Here is a 23229-nt window from a genome sequence, read left to right on the forward strand (position 1 = left end):
ACCATTAACTACTCTCTGTAAAATATGGAGACAGTGATCCAAACACTGAAACCCCCTGTAGAGTACTTACTGGTGCAGGATCAAGTTACATGTACAAAAAGGAGATCCGCAAGGCCATAAAACCAACATCTTTATTATCATCAGGTGGACACAAGACAACAAGGACATCCGAAGAAACAACTGATGTGTTTCAGGCTTACAATCCACCCTTAGGGCAGATTGTAAGTCTGATCTTTTTCTTGTACATGTCTATGTAAAAAATGTTATCATAATGTCCCCCAAGAACAGGCCCAGTCATAATATCCCCCATATAGAGAACATAGGCATTTTTTTGAATAACAAACATAACCTTATCTTCCACTTATAGAAATCTAGCTGTCGTATTACACGTGAAACCTGAAGTTCCTGAGAAAGACAGGATGAAGGATTAGGTAAATATTCCTGAATCCTTTCATTTCTAAGTTGACCTCTGCTCGATGGGGGAGAAGCAACATAAATCAATGCAGAGGTGATGGAAGGATAAGGCCCCTCCTCTGCTATTAGTGTACCGCTCACAAACACAGTGGTACACTAGCACCCACATACCGTATTTTTTGGACCATAAGACGATCCGGACCATAAGACGCAGCTAGGTTTTGTGGACAAGAATCAGGGGAAAAAAATCTATACTTATCCTGGTGCGTCCATGGCACAGGGGCATCTTATAAATAGTTTTCCCCAATCTCCCCAAATGATGTCTCCCTTGTACCTTTTGTGTCTCTCCTTGTGCTACTCGGCCCTGGTTTTGTCCTCCTATGTCTGTCCTGTGTCCCCCTACGTCCTTCCTGTGTTTGTTACTGCATCTCCCACATGACCCCCTTCAGATGCCCGCCGGCCAATCAGATTTCCACCCACCGCACCAATGCCGGAGCGGGTCACTAACTTTAATTGTCATTTCCATGTGGCCTCCGCTCCCATGTTCTTGCTTCAGATGCCGGCCAATCATGTGTTGGGCGCTGTCAATCATGGCAACGAGGGTCTTACTGTTCCTGGGCAGGCAATAAAAAGCAAAAATGAAACTCACTCTTTTCAGTGGTGCTCTCCACTTATAAAACCCACCATCATCCCCAGTGCTGATTGTGGCATTTTGTAAACAGCAACCAGACCACTGAGATACACAGATCTTTGTGAGATCAGATTGTGCCAGCAGATGGTCCTGCAAAATGAACTTAGTAATTGCAGGCAGCCCAGTTTTTGGTAGAAGGAGAAGTATTACAGATAGATTTTTCATTTTACTCCCTGTGATAGTGTATACTCTGAACTAATCTAAGGCGACTTGATGGAGAAGTGGGATTAAAATAAAATTGTTTTTGTATAATAGTTTTCAGCATATTTTAGGAGGCCAGTTAAGATCCTTGTTGAGAATAAATGTTAAGAAATGTGACATAGACCAAAGTGACAATACACCCAGAGTTACACAGTATATGACACTTCTTATTTTACTATTTCTGTCACAAATGAATGTCTAATGCCTGCTGACATTCTGTACTATGCAAATGCACATGCTGCATGGAGACATCGTAAAACACTCAGCTATAATGATGATCTGTAGAAATGCAGGCTTGATTAAAATTAACTTTGATAGATATAGCCTAGATTAACTCATTCGCTCAATTTTTTGGACTTTCATACTCATTTTAAATACTTTATTTAACATTTTTTTTGCCAAGAAGATTCTATAAAACATTCATGCATTAGATTTTCTTTTCTAATCAAAATCATATATATGCAAAATTATTCAGTAACCAGTGGAGGAAATGATCAGTGTGAAGTGCTAATGACATAGCTGAAAAAGAGGAATTATTTGGAATTAGAGTTTTTGTTTCAGTGCTTGTTGCAGAGGGTTTTATATCCTATGTTTTTGGGAGCTGCTCTGTCAGGGTAAGGTGGTATTATGGAAGACATGGCTGTTGCCCCAAAGAGATGGGCATGCTCGTTCTTTTGCACATAAATCCAGCTTCATGTATAGGGTCATATTTGGGCATAAGCATGATTGTGCTTTGGAGCCTGTGTCAGTAAATGTGGGTTTGTTTGCATATGTCATGTAACCTGCATGGACACTTGCATGGGCATGCGTACACAAGTTAGCAAGGATGTTGAAAGGCCTGTTAACCACTTCAGGACCAGAAGTCTCTGGCCCCTTAAGGTCCAAAGACTTCTGAGTAAAAAAAAGGGGATCACCAACATCATGCCACACAAACCCACCGCAGCCAACAATCGCGCTACTCTCCCGTTGCTGAAGCCCTTGATCTGCCATCAATATGACAATAGAGCTCTGTAAGCCAGTCAGGAGCCAATTTCATTGGCTCCTGAGCCTGTGATCACTGTGAGCCTGGCAGGCATAGCAGGCCCAAGGGCATAGATTTCAATTACACCAGTCCTGACGCGATTAATTATACTGAGTGTTCCAATCAGTGCTGTTGTATTCAGCTTCTCTGCTTGTTTTCAGAACCTGTACCTGATAGTACAGAGTTATTGCTGCTCACCTTCCTGTTATTTAGTGTAGACTTGCCTACTTTTTCCCCTGCTGCTAAATTTGCCCATATCTCCCTTCTGCTGCTATGCTCTAGAATCATGGTCCTACAGTAGCTTCAGTCCCAAATCTTCAACAAACAGCCACTAAGGATGTTGAATACACCAAAATCCCTATAAATATCTTCAGGGTCTAAAATAAAAACCAAAAATGTTTTTTGCCAAAAAATTGGAAAAACCCAAAGTTTACTTCCCATTAAAGAGACTCTTTTTTAACAGAACAGGCTTTTTTAAATCAATGCATGCAGGCTTTGAATTAATGTGTGTGTTATAATGTGTGCCATGTCCATTGCAGCACACACACTTTATAACGAGTGTGTTATGCAGCGCACATTGGGAATCCACACTCACACCCAATTCAGCCTGACATTCATTTGGGTGTAATGCATTGGGGAAATTGTTAAGGCCAGTTTTACATAGGGGCATTGCATAGTGTTGGGCGAACACCTGGATGTTCGGGTTCGGGCCAAACAGGTCGAACATGGGCCAGATGTTCGGCATGTTCGGCCCGAACCCCGAACTCAATGGAAGTCAATGGGACCCCCAAACATGCCGCAATACGGCCCCCCTATGGGGTCGCAGGCATAAGGGGGGAGCATGCCCCGATCGCGGGGGGGGGGTCAGAAATTCCCCCCACCCCCCCGCTAGCGCTCTCCCCTCTGCCCGCTTCCCTATAAAAAAAGTTTTCTGAAAGTTAATAGTACCGGTGGCTGGCTGCAGTGGCTGGCTGGCAGTGGTGTGAGTGAGAAGGAGGAGTCCGACTAGGACGCGTTGAGGCCGGGCAGCGGGTGGTTCAGCGGTAGTACCCTTGTGGTACTTCCGCCCTTTATCTGACCTCACGTCCTCTACGTGATGACGCATACGAGGGTACGCGTGACACGTACCCTCGTATGCGTCATCACGTAGGGGGGCCATATTCGGGCGAACAGGGCCCTGTTCGGCCGAACAGGGGCCCTGTTCGGCGGGCATTGAGTAGTTTGGGCGAACCCGAACTAAAAAGGCCAAACACCATCAGGTGTTCGGCCGAACTCGAACATCACCCGAACAGGGTGATGTTCTGCAGAACCCGAACAGTGGCGAACACTGTTCGCCCAACACTAGCATTGCATTGCTTTGCATTATAATGTACAAATAACACAATCCAATAAAAGTATTTTTTGTGGCATCTGACACAATTGTCATAAAGAAGCAACTGACCAATATGGATTTCATTACCTAATAAGGCTAGAATGTCACACTTGCATGCAAATCGTTAAGTCAGGCACATTGGAGAGCAGCAAATAAAGAGACATGTTCACAACCCTTTGTAAAAAATGCACCCGAGGTGGATTTTTGATGGGCAAATGGGACACAGAGGCATGTACCCTTCTAAAAGCTGCGCTCTCCCCCCCCCCTGAAATGTGCCTCTACCCCCCTTCCCACACACACATTTTACCTACAGCAGCTTGTCGGTAGCCTAATAAGTGAAGGGGGCATACTTTGTAAGAAAGGCAGTCCTGCATGACAGCCCCTTTGGTGTTAGGAACGCCCCTTCCACACTTCTCTGTGTCCCTTCACCGCTTCCGGAGAGAAGCACAAAGCTAAGATATTGAAGTGCCGTTATCCTGGGAGCGGGTCCTTTTTTCTTTTTCATTAAAGAATGCAGGAACAGCGGCAGTAATCGACTCTATCTGATCACCCAAAAAATGTATTATTGTATCAATAGTCCGCTGGCTCAGTTCTCATTAAGTATAGGATCCATTAATATATGTCCGTCAATGGATTGTTGTCTCCATTGTGGTGACAATTCCTGACACAGGACAAAATTAGACATGTCATACATAGCAATGGTAAACAGGACCCCCATGTCTTTACTATGAACCCTGGTGGTACCAGGAACAAAAAATGAAGGACAGCAATGCAAACTTGACCAAAATTCGAATTCTTCCACATTTTAGAAAAAATGTTTTATTTTGTTGCTCTCTGTGTCCCTAATGTGGCTATTTACAGCCATATTGGACCGAAATAAGACTTTCCTACAGCCATATTGGACCGAAATAAGACTTTACAGATAGTACATTAAATATATTTTTTTCCATTCCAAAGTTAAACAAGAATCTTATGCTCCCAGTTCCTCATTATAATTCAGCTTTTCACAGTAATGACAAAACTCACTTTCACAATATGCAAGTGTTAAGCTTATCTCTAATTGTAAATTAAATCTATTTTTCCTTGATTGCATATTTAAATGGCGTAAAAGAGTTGCCAGTTCTTCAATATGTCTGATCACAAATAAGTCACATTTTGAGCATAAGGTACTGCAGACATTATTGTAATTACAGTTATTTATTTTAGAAGTACAATGAAACACAGGTTAATTAAAATTAAATATTAGATTGTGAATGCATTTATTTCAACTCATTAGAATCGCTTAAGTCACAATTTGTAAAAATTATGAAAAAAAAAATCCAAAACCTTAGCAGAATTAAACAACTGTAGCAAAATGTAATGCTAAGACTAAAATCCCAATTGTTCTTATATTGGGTGTCCAAGAATATTCATAGTTCAGAATTCTGTGATGAGACATAGGAATGCCCATTTGGTCAGGGAAATGACATGCACACCATTTGTAAGCTGCACATCATCTTTATTTACATTGTTACATCATGAAAAGCTGGTGGCATGGTGACCGAGCTTACAGTTTTAGTAGACTACATCCTTGCTCTGGTCAAGTCATTATTATAGTGCGGAATACTCATTCTCAAGGAACATCTAAGGGACAAAAACAACTATTCTTCAGAAAAACAAACCTTGGTTCTGAGATCTAATGGGCTTTTAGAAACTCTCAGGGAAGATGCAATAAACAGATGAGAACAAATCCTCCGTTGCTGTGGTAACCAATAAATGGAAACCAGGCTCAGTAGCCCACTGTATAAAGTCATCATCTTATGTAGCATGCAGTTTTATACAGTAACTATATATAGTGAATATGGCCAAAATGCAATATGATTTCATGGCCATCCGATTCAGCATACACATGATGTACTATGATTTTTATAGTTTGTAAATTGGGTTGATTTGCACAGCAGAAGCTATAATTGCTCATTACATGTGCATAGTGCTTGTTGCATTGCATCACCACAGTGTTACACAGTGACTGCACCACAGTGTTACACAGTGACTGTACCTTAGGGTGGCCCACATGACTGACAAAAATCTGATTCAAATTACATATGAGAGCTTTTCTGATAGCTGGAAATGCCTGTTATCATATACAGATATGTTCTACCTAGTTACACCACAATTTTAGGTGTATCAGTAGTCCTTCTCAAGAAGGTTAAATTGCACAGATGACAATGATGTATTTTAGTAGATTTAAAGGGAACCTTAACTGAATGGGGGGTAAAGAGTTTCACTTACCTGGGGCTATTACCTGCCCCCTGCAGCAGTCCTGTGCCCTCGGAGCCGCTTTGGATTCCTCCGGTCCCCCGCTGTCACTTAGTTTCGTTTTTGACGACTCACCAGTCGGCCGGCCGCCATGTGTATTATTGGACGCATTCCCTACTGCAATTAGCGCTGTTGCGGACCGCAACGCGTACAAAAATATGCGTTGCTGCATTTCCCACGCGTAGATTAAGTTCAGTTAAGGTTCCCTTTAAAGTCGAAGTTGGAAATGGTGTCATTCTCCACAGTTCTCAATTCACATAATGTGGTCATCTATGATTCACTTTCACTGTATGAGGGCTTGATGGGAAATAGATTGGGCCACGCAGTGACATCCAGGAAGGGACAAAGAAGGTGATTTACAATTGTCGTATAAAACAGAAATGACCTGGATCTGACATTATTAACAAAAATGAATAAGACCATGCACCAGCATGTTGTTATGGATCCTCAGATAAGCTGTTGACCTCTGCACTGATGGTGGACAAGGGCTCTCCTGAGGTTCAGAATCTAACTGAATATGGCCTCAATTCACTAAGAGCATGCTAGAGATAATAAGGCAAGAGAAAACTTACCTCCACACGTGAGAGAGTTATCTTACCTCTTCATTCCTTAAGTTACCTCTCCTGTAGTTAATTTACCTCCTCTGTAGTTAATTTACCTCCTCTGTAGTTAATTTACCTCCTCTGTAGTTATTTTCACATGCAGCTAATTAACAGCCTGTCTTTAACTCTGGAGTTATTTTAAGGATTGGAGAGTTAATTTAAAGACAGAAGAGTTAACTTTAGGCTTGCCTGAGGTAAAATGTTTCCTGAATACTACACGCCTTATCACTATGGTAACAACTCTAGAAGAGTTATTAAAGACAGGAGATAAGTTTAGTGAATTGAGGCCTATGGCTCTTCAGCAGGGCACCCTGCAAGGGATGATGGTCTCTGCCATTGTTTGTACGTGATGGACTGCTTTGCTGCCTAATAACCCCCAGTTCATGGCTTCTGGAATTGCCCCATTGGTGGCAAAGAAAGCATGTTGCAGACTGGGTTCTGGACTGGTGAGTACACTCATGGTGGCACAGCTAACTGCGTTCAAGAAAGGTGTAGTTTAATCATAAGCAGAGGATGGGCTGAGGTCGGAGCATGCAGAGTTAGAGAATTTAGACTAAGTTTGGGACAGATGGAGTTAAAGTGAAGTCAGGGCCAAAGTTACAATTGCTAATCAACAGAATACAGCACAAGGCAAAAGGCATGCATGGGTTAATGTTAGGTACTAATCAAAATAATTGATCTGGCAGGTAAATCTGCCTGAAATTTGTATGGTGTGTACCTAGCATTAGAGTTGCTAACACTCCTTCCACATTTACATAAAAAACCTAGTTGGAGAAGCTTTTCTCATTAAGTAGGTGTGCATGTACATTTGCAAGGACAATGCGCACCACAATAAATGTCCATTCACATAGTAGCATGCACATACCCACCTCCACTAACTAAAAAGAGTAGTCACTACAATGAAAATATTTGAATGACATACGCATAAGTATGGCTGGTAGGTCAGTGCAATCAAGCAAGAATATCACAGAAAAACAGAAAAACAAAGATAAAGTAAAGAAGAATATGGCACAAAAGGCACAGACTACAATGCTGGTGTTAATAAAATAAATTTATGTGTAAAAGAATACGTGTGTAATTTCAGTGACAATGGGCTGTTTTATTAGCCTGTTTTTATTCCTACCTTTTACCTATTTGTCTATTCTATCTGCAGCCAGCCAGCTATGGTTTTCCATACAAGACAGTTAACTCGAAACATGCAGAAAGAAGCCAGAACAACGTACACTTGAACATCAAACACACAATCTTCCTTTGCAGAGCTTGTTGACTCCAGATGTAGCCTCACTCAGTATGTACTTGCTGTTCAAATGCTTAATCCCTGAGTGAATTTCATATCTCAGTAATCTAAATATTTTTTTTTCCACCATGCACTGCACAAATTTAACTGCTAATAACCTTTTAACAGATGTGTGTATTAACACAAATGTTGCACTGCTTTTTGGGGACAGAATAGGTTTTTCAGTGAGCTGCGCTTTGTTTGCAAATATCTGCCGTGTGAAAATCTTTAGGTGCACACACACACACTATGACTGTTTCCAATAGGGATTGGGACTCAATCCCGCAGGCGAGTGTTTGGGGCTTGATTGCTGTACAGATGTCAAATGATTGAATGTTGGCACACCAATAATATTCAAACAGGTTTATTCAAGTATCGAGGTGATATTTCAATGTTTCAGAATGTCAATGCATCCCTTTTTAAAGTGAACCTCCAGACTAAAAATCTACTCAGCAGAACTGAAAAGGCTTGGTGTTTCTTTCACAGCATCAGAACTTTGTTTTTCTTACCAAAGCATCATTTTTAGCTTAATTTTTAGCTAAGTTCCACCCATCAAAGAAAACTGCCTGGGCTTTTTTTCCCTGATGCTGTGCAAAGCATGATGGGATTTCCTATGTTGTTATTCACGTTGCCTAGCAACTGGGAGGGGTGATCAGCACACAGGACAGTTGGAACTGTGTCTCATGCTCCCTGTCACCTCCTTTCAACCAAAAAGATGGCTGCCCTCATGAAATCAAACAGTTGCCTGTTCTTTTAAAACAGAGTGGGTAAGAGATTATATTACCTATCTATTTTAATTAACATAACTATTGTAACTTAATGACAGTATGTTTGTTTAGGCTGAAGTTCCTCTTTAAGGAAAATTATAGTAAGACAGAATCTGTAAACTAAGCCAATTTGCTCACAAGATAATGGTCCAGGAAAACTCTTACCAACAGGCGATGTGCACGCTTCAAGGGCATGGGCTTAGTTCACAGATTCCGATTTACTATCATTTTCCTAGAAAAAGGAACGCATTAATGTTCTGAAACATTGGAAATTCAACTTCATAATTAAATAAAACTGTTTGCATATTATTTGTGTGCCAACATCCAATCATTTGACTTAATTATGCATGGTGGAGTTGTACATTGACTATTTGTCGAACCACCCAGCATAGTTTTACGGCATAAACTATACGGTGTGCACAGTTGAAGATTTGCTTTGCCTGCTGTACAAACTTGGGCTATAGCCTAGTATCACATATTCTATTGATATAGAGTGGGTAGGAGAGAAGGCGCCGCAGTGCAATAGTGGTGAGTGAATATGGTCATTTTCATTTTGAAGTAATTTTCAGCACAATTTTGAGCAAATAAGAATATTCTTCAAAATCTATGGCAATTAGAAAACATATTTTCACCAAATCTTGTGAAGTCCAGGGGCATGAGAAAACACATTTTCACCAATCCTATGAAGTCCAAGGGCATGAGAAAATACCTCCCTCTACCTGGCTAATGTGGTTAGACCTGTGTAAAAATTATTGGTCGGCATATGGGACGGCCCTTATGCTTTTGAAGGAGACCGATTGGCCGCTTGTATCAATGACGACTTCCGGTTTCCGCTCCGTGGAGTGCAGGAGCGCTCCAGGAAATCACATACGAGGGGAACAGCGTGTAACGATGACGTTCTGACCCACCCAGATCTTGTAGGTGAGTGTACTATAAATGGAGGGACTGTAGGGGGGGCTCAATTGTCCTGATGAAGCGCCCCATGTGAGGGTGCAAAACGGCTGTCCACTTGTGCATGCTTATAACTACCTCTCTCCCTGCAGTTTGTGCTGATGCTATGTGATTACTTTTTTAACGTTTTTCAATAAAGGAGCCTTTTTTACTGGATGTGCCCAGCCATCTTTGTTTATCTACACATATTGATTCCACAGTATGGACATGTTAATACCCTGCAGGCTAGCGGTGTTTTCTGTTGCAATGGGGGAGGAAGACCGAATGAGTGGAGCACAATGGACGGGCAGGGAGAAGAAAAGGATAGTGCCATTGGCTGAATTGATCTGTCAGGGCAGATCGACTGCTGGCACATAGAGGGGGATCTTGGGGAGCTATACACATGTTAGATTCTAGCCCGAGGTGGCCCCCACCAGCAGCTGCAATAGACACTACAGGAACACAGAACTTTACTCCTAGCTGTGAATAGTTTTTCATCTTGGAGATAAAGTAAAGCCAACAAAATGCTTTAAAAAAACAGATAAAACAGGTGTTTGTTAATGTTACTGAATACATTTTCTTGCTCTATGCCTTTATTCCACAGTTGTGGAAATAGAATGGCTGCAGTTTCATTTATTTTTCAGTGTAAATTGAATCTGATGTAGTACAGAAGGAGAAAATATGTTAGAATTCCAAATATGCCACATTCATTGTAATTAGCCCAATATGATAAACTGATTTAAACTGAACAGCTGTTTGTCAGGGATATCAGATGCTCCATTATACAGATATCAGTTTACAAAGCTGTAAAGAGGAAGAAAATATAAATCTGTGCATGGAACAACATCACATACATGTTATGCCACCAGCATGTAACCAAGTAAGAAAGTCACATGAACCAAAAACGAATGTGCCCATAATGCTGAATGTTTAGTTACTGGTAATATAATTACCTGTTCTCTTGTTTTAATCAACTTGTAAGAGAAAAGGATTTTATGCTTCTTAAAAAACATTACCTTTGTTGATTGTGGCTTAAAGATAAGCGGAACATAGGCCTGTATGGCTGTAATCTATGTGCAGCAAAACATAAACATGCTAATTTGGGCTCGGGCATAATCTAAAAAAAAACTGTTAAAAGAGCATTTTATACTGGTAGTAGAATATCAGTAAATTTATTGATATTCTACAATCTAATTGATATAGTGAAAGATTGGTAATATTTACTGATATTTCACTATGCCCTAACTTCTCCCTAATCTCACACAGAACCCTCCCTGGTGGGCAAATAATCACTCCCCCTGGGCAACTAATAACCCTCTCCCTGGGCAACTAATAATCTTCCCTTGCTGGCAACCAATAACCCCCAACTAATAACCCTTGGGTTAACCTTAACCACCCTGCCCCCCCTCCCCCTCTCCCTCCCCCCCCCCCCCCACACACACAACAAAAATCCAATCACAGCTGAGTTCCAGACAGATGTATACTGTGTAATAATTGTGCTAGGTATCAGCTGGGGAGTTAAAGTTGTATCACATAACAAATAAATAATACATACTTAAATTAATATGTAATTGTTTTTGATTATGAAAAACCTGAGCTCTTCTGTGGTTATGCAGAACGTTCCAGGTACTTAATTTTGCAGAAGGGAACTCTACAGTTGACAAGATTGAACAAACACAGAGCAATTGCAACATTCAAGGAATATTGTGTTCACTTCATGGTAGCTAAAAAGTAGTGTTGGGCGAACAGTGTTCGCCACTGTTCGGGTTCTGCAGAACATCACCCTGTTCGGGTGATGTTCGAGTTCGGCCGAACACCTGACGGTGCTCGGCCAAACCATTCGGCCACATGGCCGAACTAAGAGCGCATGGCCAAACGTTCCCCAAACGTTCGGCTAGCGCTGTGATTGGCCGAACGGGTCACGTGGTTCGGGCCCGAACGCGCTCTGATTGGCCGAACGGTCACGTGGTTCGGGTAAATAAATACCCGAACCACGTCATATCTCCGCCATTTGTCTGTGGGTTTAGCTTTGGGTAGGCAGGCAGGGTAGTTCGCTCTCCAGCCACGCTAGCCAGGGTCCCCCCCAGTCATTGTGTGTCGCTGCTGGGAACAGTAGTACACCGCTCGCTCAGCCACACTATATATAGCATTGTTTACTGCCACTGTGTACCTCGCTCAGCCACGCTATATATATAGCATTGTGTTTTCTGACACTCTGTGTACACGGCTTAGCCTGACTAATATAGCATTGTGTGTACTGCCACTGTGCACCTCGCTCAGCCACGCTATATATAGCATTGTGTGTACTGCCACTGTGCACCTCGCTCAGCCACGCTATATATAGCATTGTGTGTACTGCCACTGTGCACCTCGCTCAGCCACGCTATATATATAGCATTGTGTTTTCTGACACTCTGTGTACACGGCTTAGCCTGACTAATATAGCATTGTGTGTACTGCCACTGTGCACCTCGCTCAGCCACGCTATATATAGCATTGTGTGTACTGCCACTGTGCACCTCGCTCAGCCACGCTATATATAGCATTGTGTGTACTGCCACTGTGCACCTCGCTCAGCCACGCTATATATAGCATTGTGTGTACTGCCACTGTGCACCTCGCTCAGCCACGCTATATATATAGCATTGTGTTTTCTGACACTCTGTGTACACGGCTTAGCCTGACTAATATAGCATTGTGTGTACTGCCACTGTGCACCTCGCTCAGCCACGCTATATATAGCGTTGTGTGTACTGCCACTGTGCACCTCGCTCAGCCACGCTATATATAGCATTGTGTGTACTGCCACTGTGCACCTCGCTCAGCCACGCTATATATAGCATTGTGTGTACTGCCACTGTGCACCTCGCTCAGCCACGCTATATATAGCATTGTGTTTTCTGACACTCTGTGTACACGGCTTAGCCTGACTAATATAGCATTGTGTGTACTGCCACTGTGCACCTCGCTCAGCCACGCTATATATAGCATTGTGTTTTCTGACACTCTGTGTACACGGCTTAGCCTGGCTCTATAGCATTGTGTGTACTGCCACTGTGCACCTCGCTCAGCCACGCTATATATAGCATTGTGTTTACTGCCACTCTGTGTACACCGCTCAGCCAGACTATATACCGTTGTTTACTGCCACTCTGTGTACACCGCTCAGCCAGACTATATACCGTTGTTTACTGACACTCTGTGTACACCGCTCAGCCAGACTATATACCATTGTTTACTGACACTCTGTGTACACGGCTTAGCCTGACTAATATAGCATTGTGTGTACTGCCACTGTGCACCTCGCTCAGCCACGCTATATATAGCATTGTGTTTTCTGACACTCTGTGTACACGGCTTAGCCAGACTATATAGCATTGTGTGTACTGCCACTCTGTGTACACCGCTCAGCCAGACTATATAGCTTTGTGTTTACTTCCACTCTGTGTCTGCTGGGCCTGGAAACAGTAGTACACCGCTCACCCGCCACTGTATAGCATTGTGCTCTGTGTCGCTGCTGGGAATAGTGGTACTGTATAGCATTTCTGTACTGCCACTGTACTGCTGCCAGTCAGCGTGTACTGTAAGGATAAGTGAAATGAGGAAGAAATCCGGTGAAAGAGGAAGGGGCAAGGGAAGAGGTGTTTCCCCTGACGGTTCACGTACAGGCCACAGGGGAGCACCCAAGAAAACCCACTCAATACCGCCCATGTTGTCCAGGACAACAACCCTCACAAATCCAAAAGAACAGGACCAGATAATTACTTGGATGACCTCTCAAGCGTCCAGCAGTGGGTTAAGCAGCACCAGCACATCACGCACGAGGTCCGAGTCCTCAGCCAGTTACAAGGAGCCAGTGGGCACAAAGCTGACACAACCGGCAGCGACACCACGCACACAACTGCCAGATAACCAGTCCTATGAATTACCTCAGGACACAATGGGGTATTCGCAGGAGCTATTCCCAGCCCAACAAACATCCACCTATGAAAGGTCAATGGAGGAACAGCCAGAAATGTTGTGCCCGGATTCACAACCATTAACTGTGGGAAATGCACCGCGCACTGAAATACAAGGCGAGTCCGAGGAGGACTCGGAAACCCAAATCCCAGAGCAAGTTGGGCAGGAGGGGTTGCAATTGCAGGAGGTCGGCCGACAAGATCTGGAAGACGACGTTGGAGTGAGCTGCGCAGAGGTTGTTCTGGGGAGCTCTACTCCACGGCGGCGGCCCCCCACAATGACATATGACGAGTTTGAGGAGATGGAAGAGGAGGGTATGGACAATGTGGACAGAGACCCAGATTTTATTTGTGAACGAGAACATCGCCGTCGTAGCAGCAGCACAGATGAGTCTGTTGAAGAACCCACTGCTGCACGAGTTCGCCTTGTGCCACAAGGTAGGCGGCGCGCAATTTCAGGCACCACAAGCGTGGAAGTTAGAGTGAGAGGCAAAAGAGGAGGAAACAGAAATCGCCAGCAAGGAGGCAGGTGCTCCAAAGTCTGGGCTTTCTTTGAAGACTGCACTGAGGATGTTACCATGGCGATTTGCAAGGTGTGCAAGACTCGCCTGAGCAGGGGGAAAAGTATTAACAACCTCTCCACCACCAGCATGAGCCGCCACATGCTATCCAAACATCCCACTCTGTGGGCAAACGCGGCAGGACAGGGTACCAGCAACACTGCCTCCCTTGGGTTCACCAGACTCACCACCAGACCCGCCTCAGCAGCAGCAGTAGACCAGCCATTGCGTGGTTCACAACATTCACAAACATCAGACGACGCTGACACTCTCACTTTCCGGAGTAGTGCTCTTGAGGTCTCCCAGTGTTCATCAAACACAACAACCAACAGCCCTTCCGTGTGCAGCGCTACGGTTCAGTTGTCTGTGTCGGAGATGTTTGAGCGCAAGAGGAAATTGCCAGCAAATGACCCCCGGGCCGTGGCAGTAACAGCCAGCATAGCCAAGCTTCTGGCCTGCGAAATGCTGCCATATCGAGTGGTGGAGACAAACAGCTTCAAGGGCATGATGTCAGTGGCCATCCCACGTTACGTGGTTCCCAGCCGCTACCACTTTGCGCGCTCTGAAGTGCCTGAGTTGCATGAGCACGTGGTCAGCAAAATAACCCGAAGCTTGAAGAATGCCGTTGCCTGCAAGGTTCACCTCACCACTGACACTTGGACGAGTGCGTTCGGCCAGGGTCGATACATCTCCCTTACCGCGCACTGGGTGAACCTTGTGGAGCCTGGCAGCGATTCCTCACCTGCTACGGCGCGGGTGTTGCCCACGCCGCAAACAGCTGCACCGCCGTCCCTCCAACTGGATAACAACAGCAGCACCTACCTCTCTGACTCCTTCTCCTCCAACGCATCTCAAAGCTGTACCTCATCCGGAAACGCTAACCCAGCAGCAGTAGGATCGTGGAAGCAGTGCAGCACAGCTGTTGGCATGCGTCAGCAAGCGTTGCTGAAGCTGATCTGCCTTGGGGATAAGCAGCACACAGGGGAGGAAATTTGGAAGGGAATAAAGGAACAGACGGATTTGTGGCTGGCACCGCTGGACTTGAAACCGGGCATGGTTGTGTGTGATAATGGGAGTAATCTCATTCGCGCTTTAAGGTTGGCTAAGCTGACACACATCCCTTGCCTGGCGCACGTGATGAACCTAGTAGTTCAGCGGTTCCTGAGGACATACCCAGGCGTGGCCGATCTTCTGTTGAAGGTGCGTCGAGTGGCCAAACATTGTAGAAATTCCAGTACTGCTTCGGGGGCACTCGCCAAGATGCAGGAGCGCTTCAATCTCCCCCACCATCGCTTGCTGTGTGATGTCCCTACGCGCTGGAATTCTCTGCTGCACATGCTAGCACGCTTTTGTGAGCAGAAGAGTGCAGTGGTCCAGTACATGACGGCGCAGTACCGAGGCGCATCCGGACAGCTGCCAAGCTTCTGTGGATCCGATTGGGCCAACATGTTGGACCTCTGCCAAGTCCTCCAAAATTTTGAGCAATCCACGTTGCTTGTGAGCAGTGACAACTCTTCAGTCAGCATTACCATACCACTGCTGTGTTTACTGAAGAGGTCAATGTTGAAAATCAAGGAAACAGCTGTCATGATGCAACTGGGGGAATCTGAAGGAGAAAACGATCAGCGTGATGGTACCAACATCAGGCCATCCGCCTCAGGGAACGCTGGCCCCAGCAGCTATGACGAAGAAGAGGAGGAGGAACAGCTGGAGTTGGAGCAGGAATTTCATGCCACCACTGACGAGGGCCAGAGCGGTGCACGTTGGACTTCCACAATTCAACGCGAATGGTCAGCAGAAGCAGACCAGGAGGAAGGTGACGACTATGATGCATCACAACAACTATCACAACGCTCACAAGAGGATGATGAGGATTCTGGTAGGACTCTGGCACACATGGCTCAATTCATGCTAGACTGCATTGAACGTGACCCACGCATTGTGCGCATTCTGGACAACACCAATTACTGGGTTTATACCCTTCTGGATCCACGGTACAAACACAATGTTCCAAAACTGCTTGAAGAAAGAGTCAGACAGGTCAAAATGGAAGAATACCAGCAGGCCCTTGTGGAGACTTTAGAGAGGAGATTGACATCCTCCCCCTCCTCTAGCCAGTTGTACGCAGACAGACTGACTTCCGCAAACCCAGGACGACCAGGAGGGCAGCAAACAACGCAAGCCGCAGCTAGTGCCCAAAAGGGAACGGTATCGGCAGTGTCCTTGGAGTGGGAAAATTTTCTGACACCCATGCAGCAGCAGCCCACTGAACAGCAAGCGTGCAGATCCACCTCCAACACCGATCGCCTGGAGAAGATGGTCAAGGACTACATGTCAGATGACGTAGCTGTGTCGAACAATCCATCTGCACCCTTCAACTATTGGGTATCGAAGCTAGACACCTGGCACGAACTGGCAATGTACGCAATAGAGGTGCTGGCTTGCCCGGCAGCCAGCGTTATGTCGGAACGTTGTTTCAGTGCTGCCGGAGGCATCATCACAGATCGGCGTATCCGCCTCTCCACAGAAAATGCAGACCGTCTGACTCAAATTAAAATGAATCAAGCCTGGATTGGAAATGACTACGCAACACTCCAGGACCCCAACCAAGTAACATGACCAATGAACATCTGGGATGGTGTAGCATTTCCGGTCCCTGTTTATTGAACCTCTCATCTGTATTACATTTATGACTGCATGGCGGCAAAAAGCATTGCTGCTATATCCGCACGCTTTTTGTCCTCATGCAAGGCCTAGGTTGTTGTGTCTCAAAAACCGTGGCCTTCTCCTCCTGCGCCTGCTCCTGTTCCATCACGTCTGCTGCTGCTGGGTTAGCGTTGCCGCGTGGTCCCTGTTTATTGAACCACTTATCTTTATTACATTTATGACTGCATGGCGGTACAAAGCATGCTATCCGCACGCTTCTTGCCCTCATGCAAGGCCTGGGTTGTTGTGTCTCACAAAGCGTGGCCTTCTCCTCCTGCGCCTGCTCCTGTTCCATCACGTCTGCTGCTGCTGGGTTAGCGTTGCCGCGTGGTCCCTGTTTATTGAACCACTTATCTTTATTACATTTATGACTGCATGGCGGTACAAAGCATGCTATCCGCACGCTTCTTGCCCTCATGCAAGGCCTGGGTTGTTGTGTCTCACAAAGCGTGGCCTTCTCCTCCTGCGCCGCCCTCCTCCTGTTCCATCACGTGTGCTGCTGCTGGGTTAGCGTTACCGGTCCCTTTTCCTGGAACCTCTTATATGTATTACATTTATGACTGCATGCCGACAAAAAACATGTTACCTGTGCAAAGAAAACAGACATTTCCCGCATTTAAAAGACAGTTTTCCCTTTGAAACTTTAAAATCGATTTTCTCAAAAACTATAAGCTCTTTTTGCTAATTTTTTTTTCCTCTTGTACCCACTCCCAAGGTGCACATACCCTGTAAATTTGGGGTATGTAGCATGTAAGGAGGCTTTATAAACCACAAAAGTTCGGGTCCCCATTGACTTCCATTATGTTCGGAGTTCGGGTCGAACACCCGAACATCGCGGCCATGTTCGGCCTGTTCGGCCCGAACCCGAACATCTAGATGTTCGCCCAACACTACTAAAAAGCCCCATGCAATAAATTGAATTTTCCAGGTAAATCCTGAGTGATGTGAGGTGATAAGAAGCTCGCATGTTGGCCCACAGGGCTTTATTCACTTTTTTCACTAAGATTTCTCGTAGGTGAAATTTCCCCACATTATCAATAAAATGCAAGCAAGAAAATGCTCGGAATAATTTTGACAATACTTTTTTTACCTACTTTTTGGTACTCTTGGAATTGCAGAGTGTTGAAAAGTTATTCTAAATAGAACATGAAAAAATATATTCTAGAAGAAACCTTAAAGAGAACCTGAACTGAAAATAAAAAGTCAAAATAACCATACACAGATCATACTTGCCTCCCATGTAATCTACTCCTCAATCTCTTTCTCCTCTCCTGCATCCCATTTGTCCACTGTGATCAATGGATTTCTCCGTCCTCCATTTTAAAAATGGCCATTACCCCATAAAAGCTTCCTGGTCAGCACACAGTTAAACTGTAATATCATCCACTTGAGCCATAGGCAAACATGGACATTACCTTGCACATTCAGTTGTAACTGACAGCTGCTGATATATAACTGACAGCAACTGGTATGTTTCAGTTCTGACAAAATATTGTCAAAACTAGAAGGGATCACTGTAAGAAGAAAATGGTGAGCTTCTAAAAGGAACCGGCGGTGAGGATAGTATGTAATATTCATTTGAAGCTACGTCATGTGTTTATTTTAAATAATTTTACTCAGTTCAGGTTCCCTTTAAGAAAAAGAGGGCAAAGTCCAATTCACGTTTTCCTAAGGTTACTCCCAAGTGATATTTTTACACATCGAAAATGCCCTTTAAGTCACCAGAAAGCTACAAGTTTATTCTGGAAATGAATGGATATGATACATGTTAAAATGAGGATTACAACTAAGCTTTCCCTTAATGCCTGCAGCATTTTAATACTTATGCAATGTAAAGTTTATAAGAAAAATAGACTTTTGCTACAGGTGTGCATGGTGCCAATGATATATACTGCTAAAAAAAAAAATAGGGGACACTTAAACAACACAACGTATGTCGAAGTGTTCCCTTTATTTTTTTTAGCAGTATACATTTTTCTATGTGGTGTACTACAAACCTTATAACTTATACATTTGGAGGAGACAGGAGACATTGTAGTAGTACTTTCATTGTTGCCATGCTATAAAGTAATATAGTCATATGGAACAAGAATTTACAGTAGGGAAAGGCAAAATGGTTTAAAGAGAACCCGAGGTGGGGATCTTAGAGTTAAATCTATACACAGAGGCTGGGTCTGGCTATAGTGCCCAGCCTCTGTTGCTAGAATATTCCCTAAATCCCCCCTGTGCTCTGCAAGAGCCCATAAAATACAGCCGCGCTGTCTGGCTCTGTTTACCTTTCTAGAGTCACTCACGCCGCTTCCTGCGCCTTCTGCAGAGCGCTGTTCCCTGCCCGAGTCCCTTCTCTCTAATCAGCGGCGAGGGAAGGGACATGGGCCGGGATCGGCGCTCTGCAGGAGGCGGGGGAGCGGCGTGAGTGGCACTAGAATGGTAAACAGAGAACGCTGTGACAGGCTCAGTGTCGCCAGCGCGGCTGTAATTTATGGGCTCGTGCAGAGCGCAGGGGGGATTTAGGGAATATTCAACTAGCAACAGAGGCTGGGCACTATAGCCAGACCCAGCCTCTGTGTATAGATTTAACTCTAAGATTCCCACCTCGGGTTCTCTTTAAGTGGAACTAAATAGCATGATAACCTTTATGGACAAAAAAAATCATTATTACAATTTACATAAATCCTAAAAAAAAACCTTAAGTTTTACTAGGTTTCACTTTTGCAGGAAGCACAGAAAGGGTTAAGCCTTAGTGTGAACTGTATGCAAGAACTGCCTTGGCATAGCTCTCCTGAAATCTATTCTGAAATCAGAACACAGATAAGTGAATTCTTTGACAACTATATGTGAAACAAAGACGTTTCATTGTGTACTGTGCCAGAGTTTGGGTCAGCTTTAAGGGAGCTAACCCATAGAAAAGCCACTTAAGACTATTAGTAAGAACATTTTTACTGATGTCTTCAATATTGGCTTTTTTTCACACCAAAATTACTTTGATGTGGTTTCATATGTACCCAGAGTAAATGTTTGTCCAAATGAAAATAGCCATAATGAGTTTCCTGTGGCATCAGCACAGAATATCTACAAGCTCCTGTATCTAGACAAAAGCAACACATTTTGACGTGGAACGTTTATATAAGTTATATACAAAAACTCCTAAAGAATCCAGCATCCATACAGAGGCAGAAAAGAACCGCCACAACACTGTGGAGGCACTCGGTTTAAGACTAAATAAATTAAAAACTGTAAATACAAAACCACAAGCTGAAATGAATTCCACTCTTGAAAACAATGCATTTTGGGAGCATTTCTCACACTTTAAGTATAAAAACGAGGACTATTATGTGGGTAAGTCTCTAGACAGAAGTACTTACACACATAAGGGCCGTCTTGAAAAGGGTCGTTTTGAAGTGTTCCATAATTGGTGGCTTAACAGCTTGTTGTGGCTCAGTAGTTCTCTAGTAAGGACTATTATCCAGTAAAGACTATTATTCCACATCACTGATACCTGATTCTGGTCTAAGAACCTGAAAAAAACAGTAAGTATACTATTTATCTGCCCTTGTGGAAACATGTTTATACATGTCCATTAACTATCCATTAACTATCTCATAAATACAATATAAGGCATTTAAATTTAGTCATAAATTGAAAAATTAAATCAGTGAATTAGATTTTACTTTATTAGCACCCTATGAAATTTGTTTTTGCTATAAACACTAGAACAACAACTCTCCAAGAATCCTGTCACCTAAACAGTTTTTAGATTGTATTCTCGCCTGTCCATATGGCCACCATTAATTTAAATATGTTACTGACAGCCCCTGTGTTTATTAGGTGTATTGGCCTTTTAGGATAATGAGCCACTGGGAGTTGTCTGATTCTTCAACACCTAAATTTGTAAACTGTACAAGTAAATGAGGCTTAATGATGTACAGTAGAATCCCTTTATTGCTTCAAGGGACAGGGCAAAGTAGTTTACTATATCAGAAGTTTACTATATCAGAATTTACATTGTATATTTATATAGGCTCATTGGCTGGGACCTGGGAACAGAGTTTACTATAGCCAGAGGTGCACTATAACAGTTTACTATAATGAGATTATTCTGTATTGTCTTCCCATTTCTAGTGTACTGTACAATACTTTTTTATCTATTTATTTTTTCCACTTAGCATCCACCTCACATGATTTTCTTGCCCTTGAGTCATTCCTCGTGTTGCCCATCTAAAATAAGTACATAATGAAATTATCCTGATCAGAAGAACTATTAAAAGAACATCTAACACACAGTTATAAAACAGCCATTCAGGCCATAAAACAACCATAAAAAGTAACCATACTGTGCATTAACTTTCTTAACCTGTAAAATGTGAAAGCTTAGGGGCATCTCAGAGATACAAACACACTTAAACCTGTCATATGTGTCTCTAAACAGGCCTACTGTGTTCTGTAATATCCAATTACACATCTGTCAAAACCAAGCAATGCTCAGCAGTTACTCAGAAGCATTATAATTTACAGTAAATAAATACAGCCATTTTATAAATGACACTGGATGACTGCAAAACTTTTGAAATTTCATAACAAATAAACTCAAAGGTATTTTTCAAACTTACCTTCAACTTTTGTTGATGCTATAAAAAGACTATTTGCCTTGTTTAAAGTGGACCCAAACCAAACATTTTTTTAATTCAAAATATTTAGTTGCACCACTCTGACAAATACAAAGATAAATAAACACTCCTTTAAGCCTATGATCATTTCAGTGCATGCTTTTCACCCTTCTCTTTTAACAACTAGGGCTATACAGGTGGCAGCCATTAGCAATTCCTCCATTGCCAGACACTACCTACTCCAGCATTTTGCCGGATTCTGTCCCGGCAATTTGAAAGGAAGGTAGGGGTTTCTCCAATAAATGTAAAATATTTTATATTTGTCATCATGCAGCTGAAAAAAGGCTGCTATTTATTATTGTAATTTAGAAAATACATTTTATTTCTGAAATCTTGTATTTTGAATTTGGGTCCACTTTAACTTCAAATACCCAATCACGATCAAGAGAATTTGAAAACAAAATTAGAATTTCCATGTATCTGATTTATTGAAGTGAAAACAAGCAAAGTGGAAAATCCTCTGTGGCTTCATAAGAAAAACTAGTAGTATTTCACACCTATCTTATTAACCAAACTGGTATTATAGAAAAACTGCTAGAATGGGGTATTTACATTACAATAGTGTTATATACACACACTCTTCGATTATGGGGTAGAGATTTATTTGTATTTCTCAATTCTCTTTTAGGTCCACCATATTGTGGGGAACAATGTCAGGCCTGACACATTTGGTGCAGTGTTGCAAGTGTACCTTTCATTACAGATGTTATACACTGTAATGTTGGATTCCCACTATACTAGATGAAAAATTGTTCCTGAAGAAACTGATCCATTTTTCCATTTAAATGGATCAGTTTCTTACACATCGGTATGCATAGGTTTCTCATCTGGTTTTCTGACCCATTCCATTCACTACCTGCTAACTGTGTTCCCTCACTGCTGCTGTCCAGATGCATCCTCAGCTGCCACTGCCACCTTCCAATCAGGTCCATGCACTCTGAAAACTCTGCTACACAAATCCCAGAGCCCCAGCAGAAGCATCACAGCCTCACATTGGTTTGCAATAGACCAATGGGATTTGTTCCTCCCCATGGAGGATTTTCATTGATCTACTATTCAGTGAACCAATAAGAATCCTTTTATAGAGGGGGACAATTCCCATAGGTCTATTGCAACCAAGGGGAGCCTTAGAGGATTCTGCTGGGGCTCGTGGATTGGTATACCATCATTTGATCCATGCAGGGACCTGAATGGACAGTGGCAGGAGAGTATCTTGCATAATACATGCTACAAGCAGCCTAGTGCGAATGAAACAGTCTGTTCTGATAGACTAGCAGTGATTCAATCGGCCTCCATCACCATCCCTCGTGTCCGATTGATCTAGAAAAATCATTCACCTTTTCCTTGTCAGAACACCCTGGATCAGTTACAAATGGACTGATGTGAAGAGATCGTGTACTGGTTAAGGGCTCTGTCTTTGACATATTATTATTATTTATTGGATGTATATAGCGTTAACGTATTACGCAGCGCTGTACAATACAGAGGATTACAGACAATGTTAACAGGGGTGACAGCACAATACAGGTAATAGACAATAGATACAGCAATACAGGTATTAAGTGATAAGATACACAACACTATACAGGTAGTAATACAATGCCAGATCATATACTGGAGCAGTAGTGCTAATAATACTAGTTCACATATTCTGGGTAGAGTTTACAATCAAGTATGATACACAAAGGGAAGACACAGGAGACCAGCGTTTGAATCCTGGCTAGGGTCAGTACCTATTCAGTAAGAAGTCCTTGGGCAAGACTTC

The 23229-nt window shown here is 43.2% G+C and overlaps 1 protein-coding gene across 2 annotated transcripts in view; it reads right to left on the reverse strand.

The window, feature by feature from the left end:
• The window catches only part of PRR16 (proline rich 16), a 399363-nt gene that overhangs the window by 310405 nt on the left and 65729 nt on the right, over nt 1–23229 (reverse strand). The window lies entirely within an intron of this gene.

This window comes from Hyperolius riggenbachi, chromosome 1, assembly GCF_040937935.1.
Source record: "Hyperolius riggenbachi isolate aHypRig1 chromosome 1, aHypRig1.pri, whole genome shotgun sequence".
NCBI lineage: Eukaryota > Metazoa > Chordata > Amphibia > Anura > Hyperoliidae > Hyperolius > Hyperolius riggenbachi.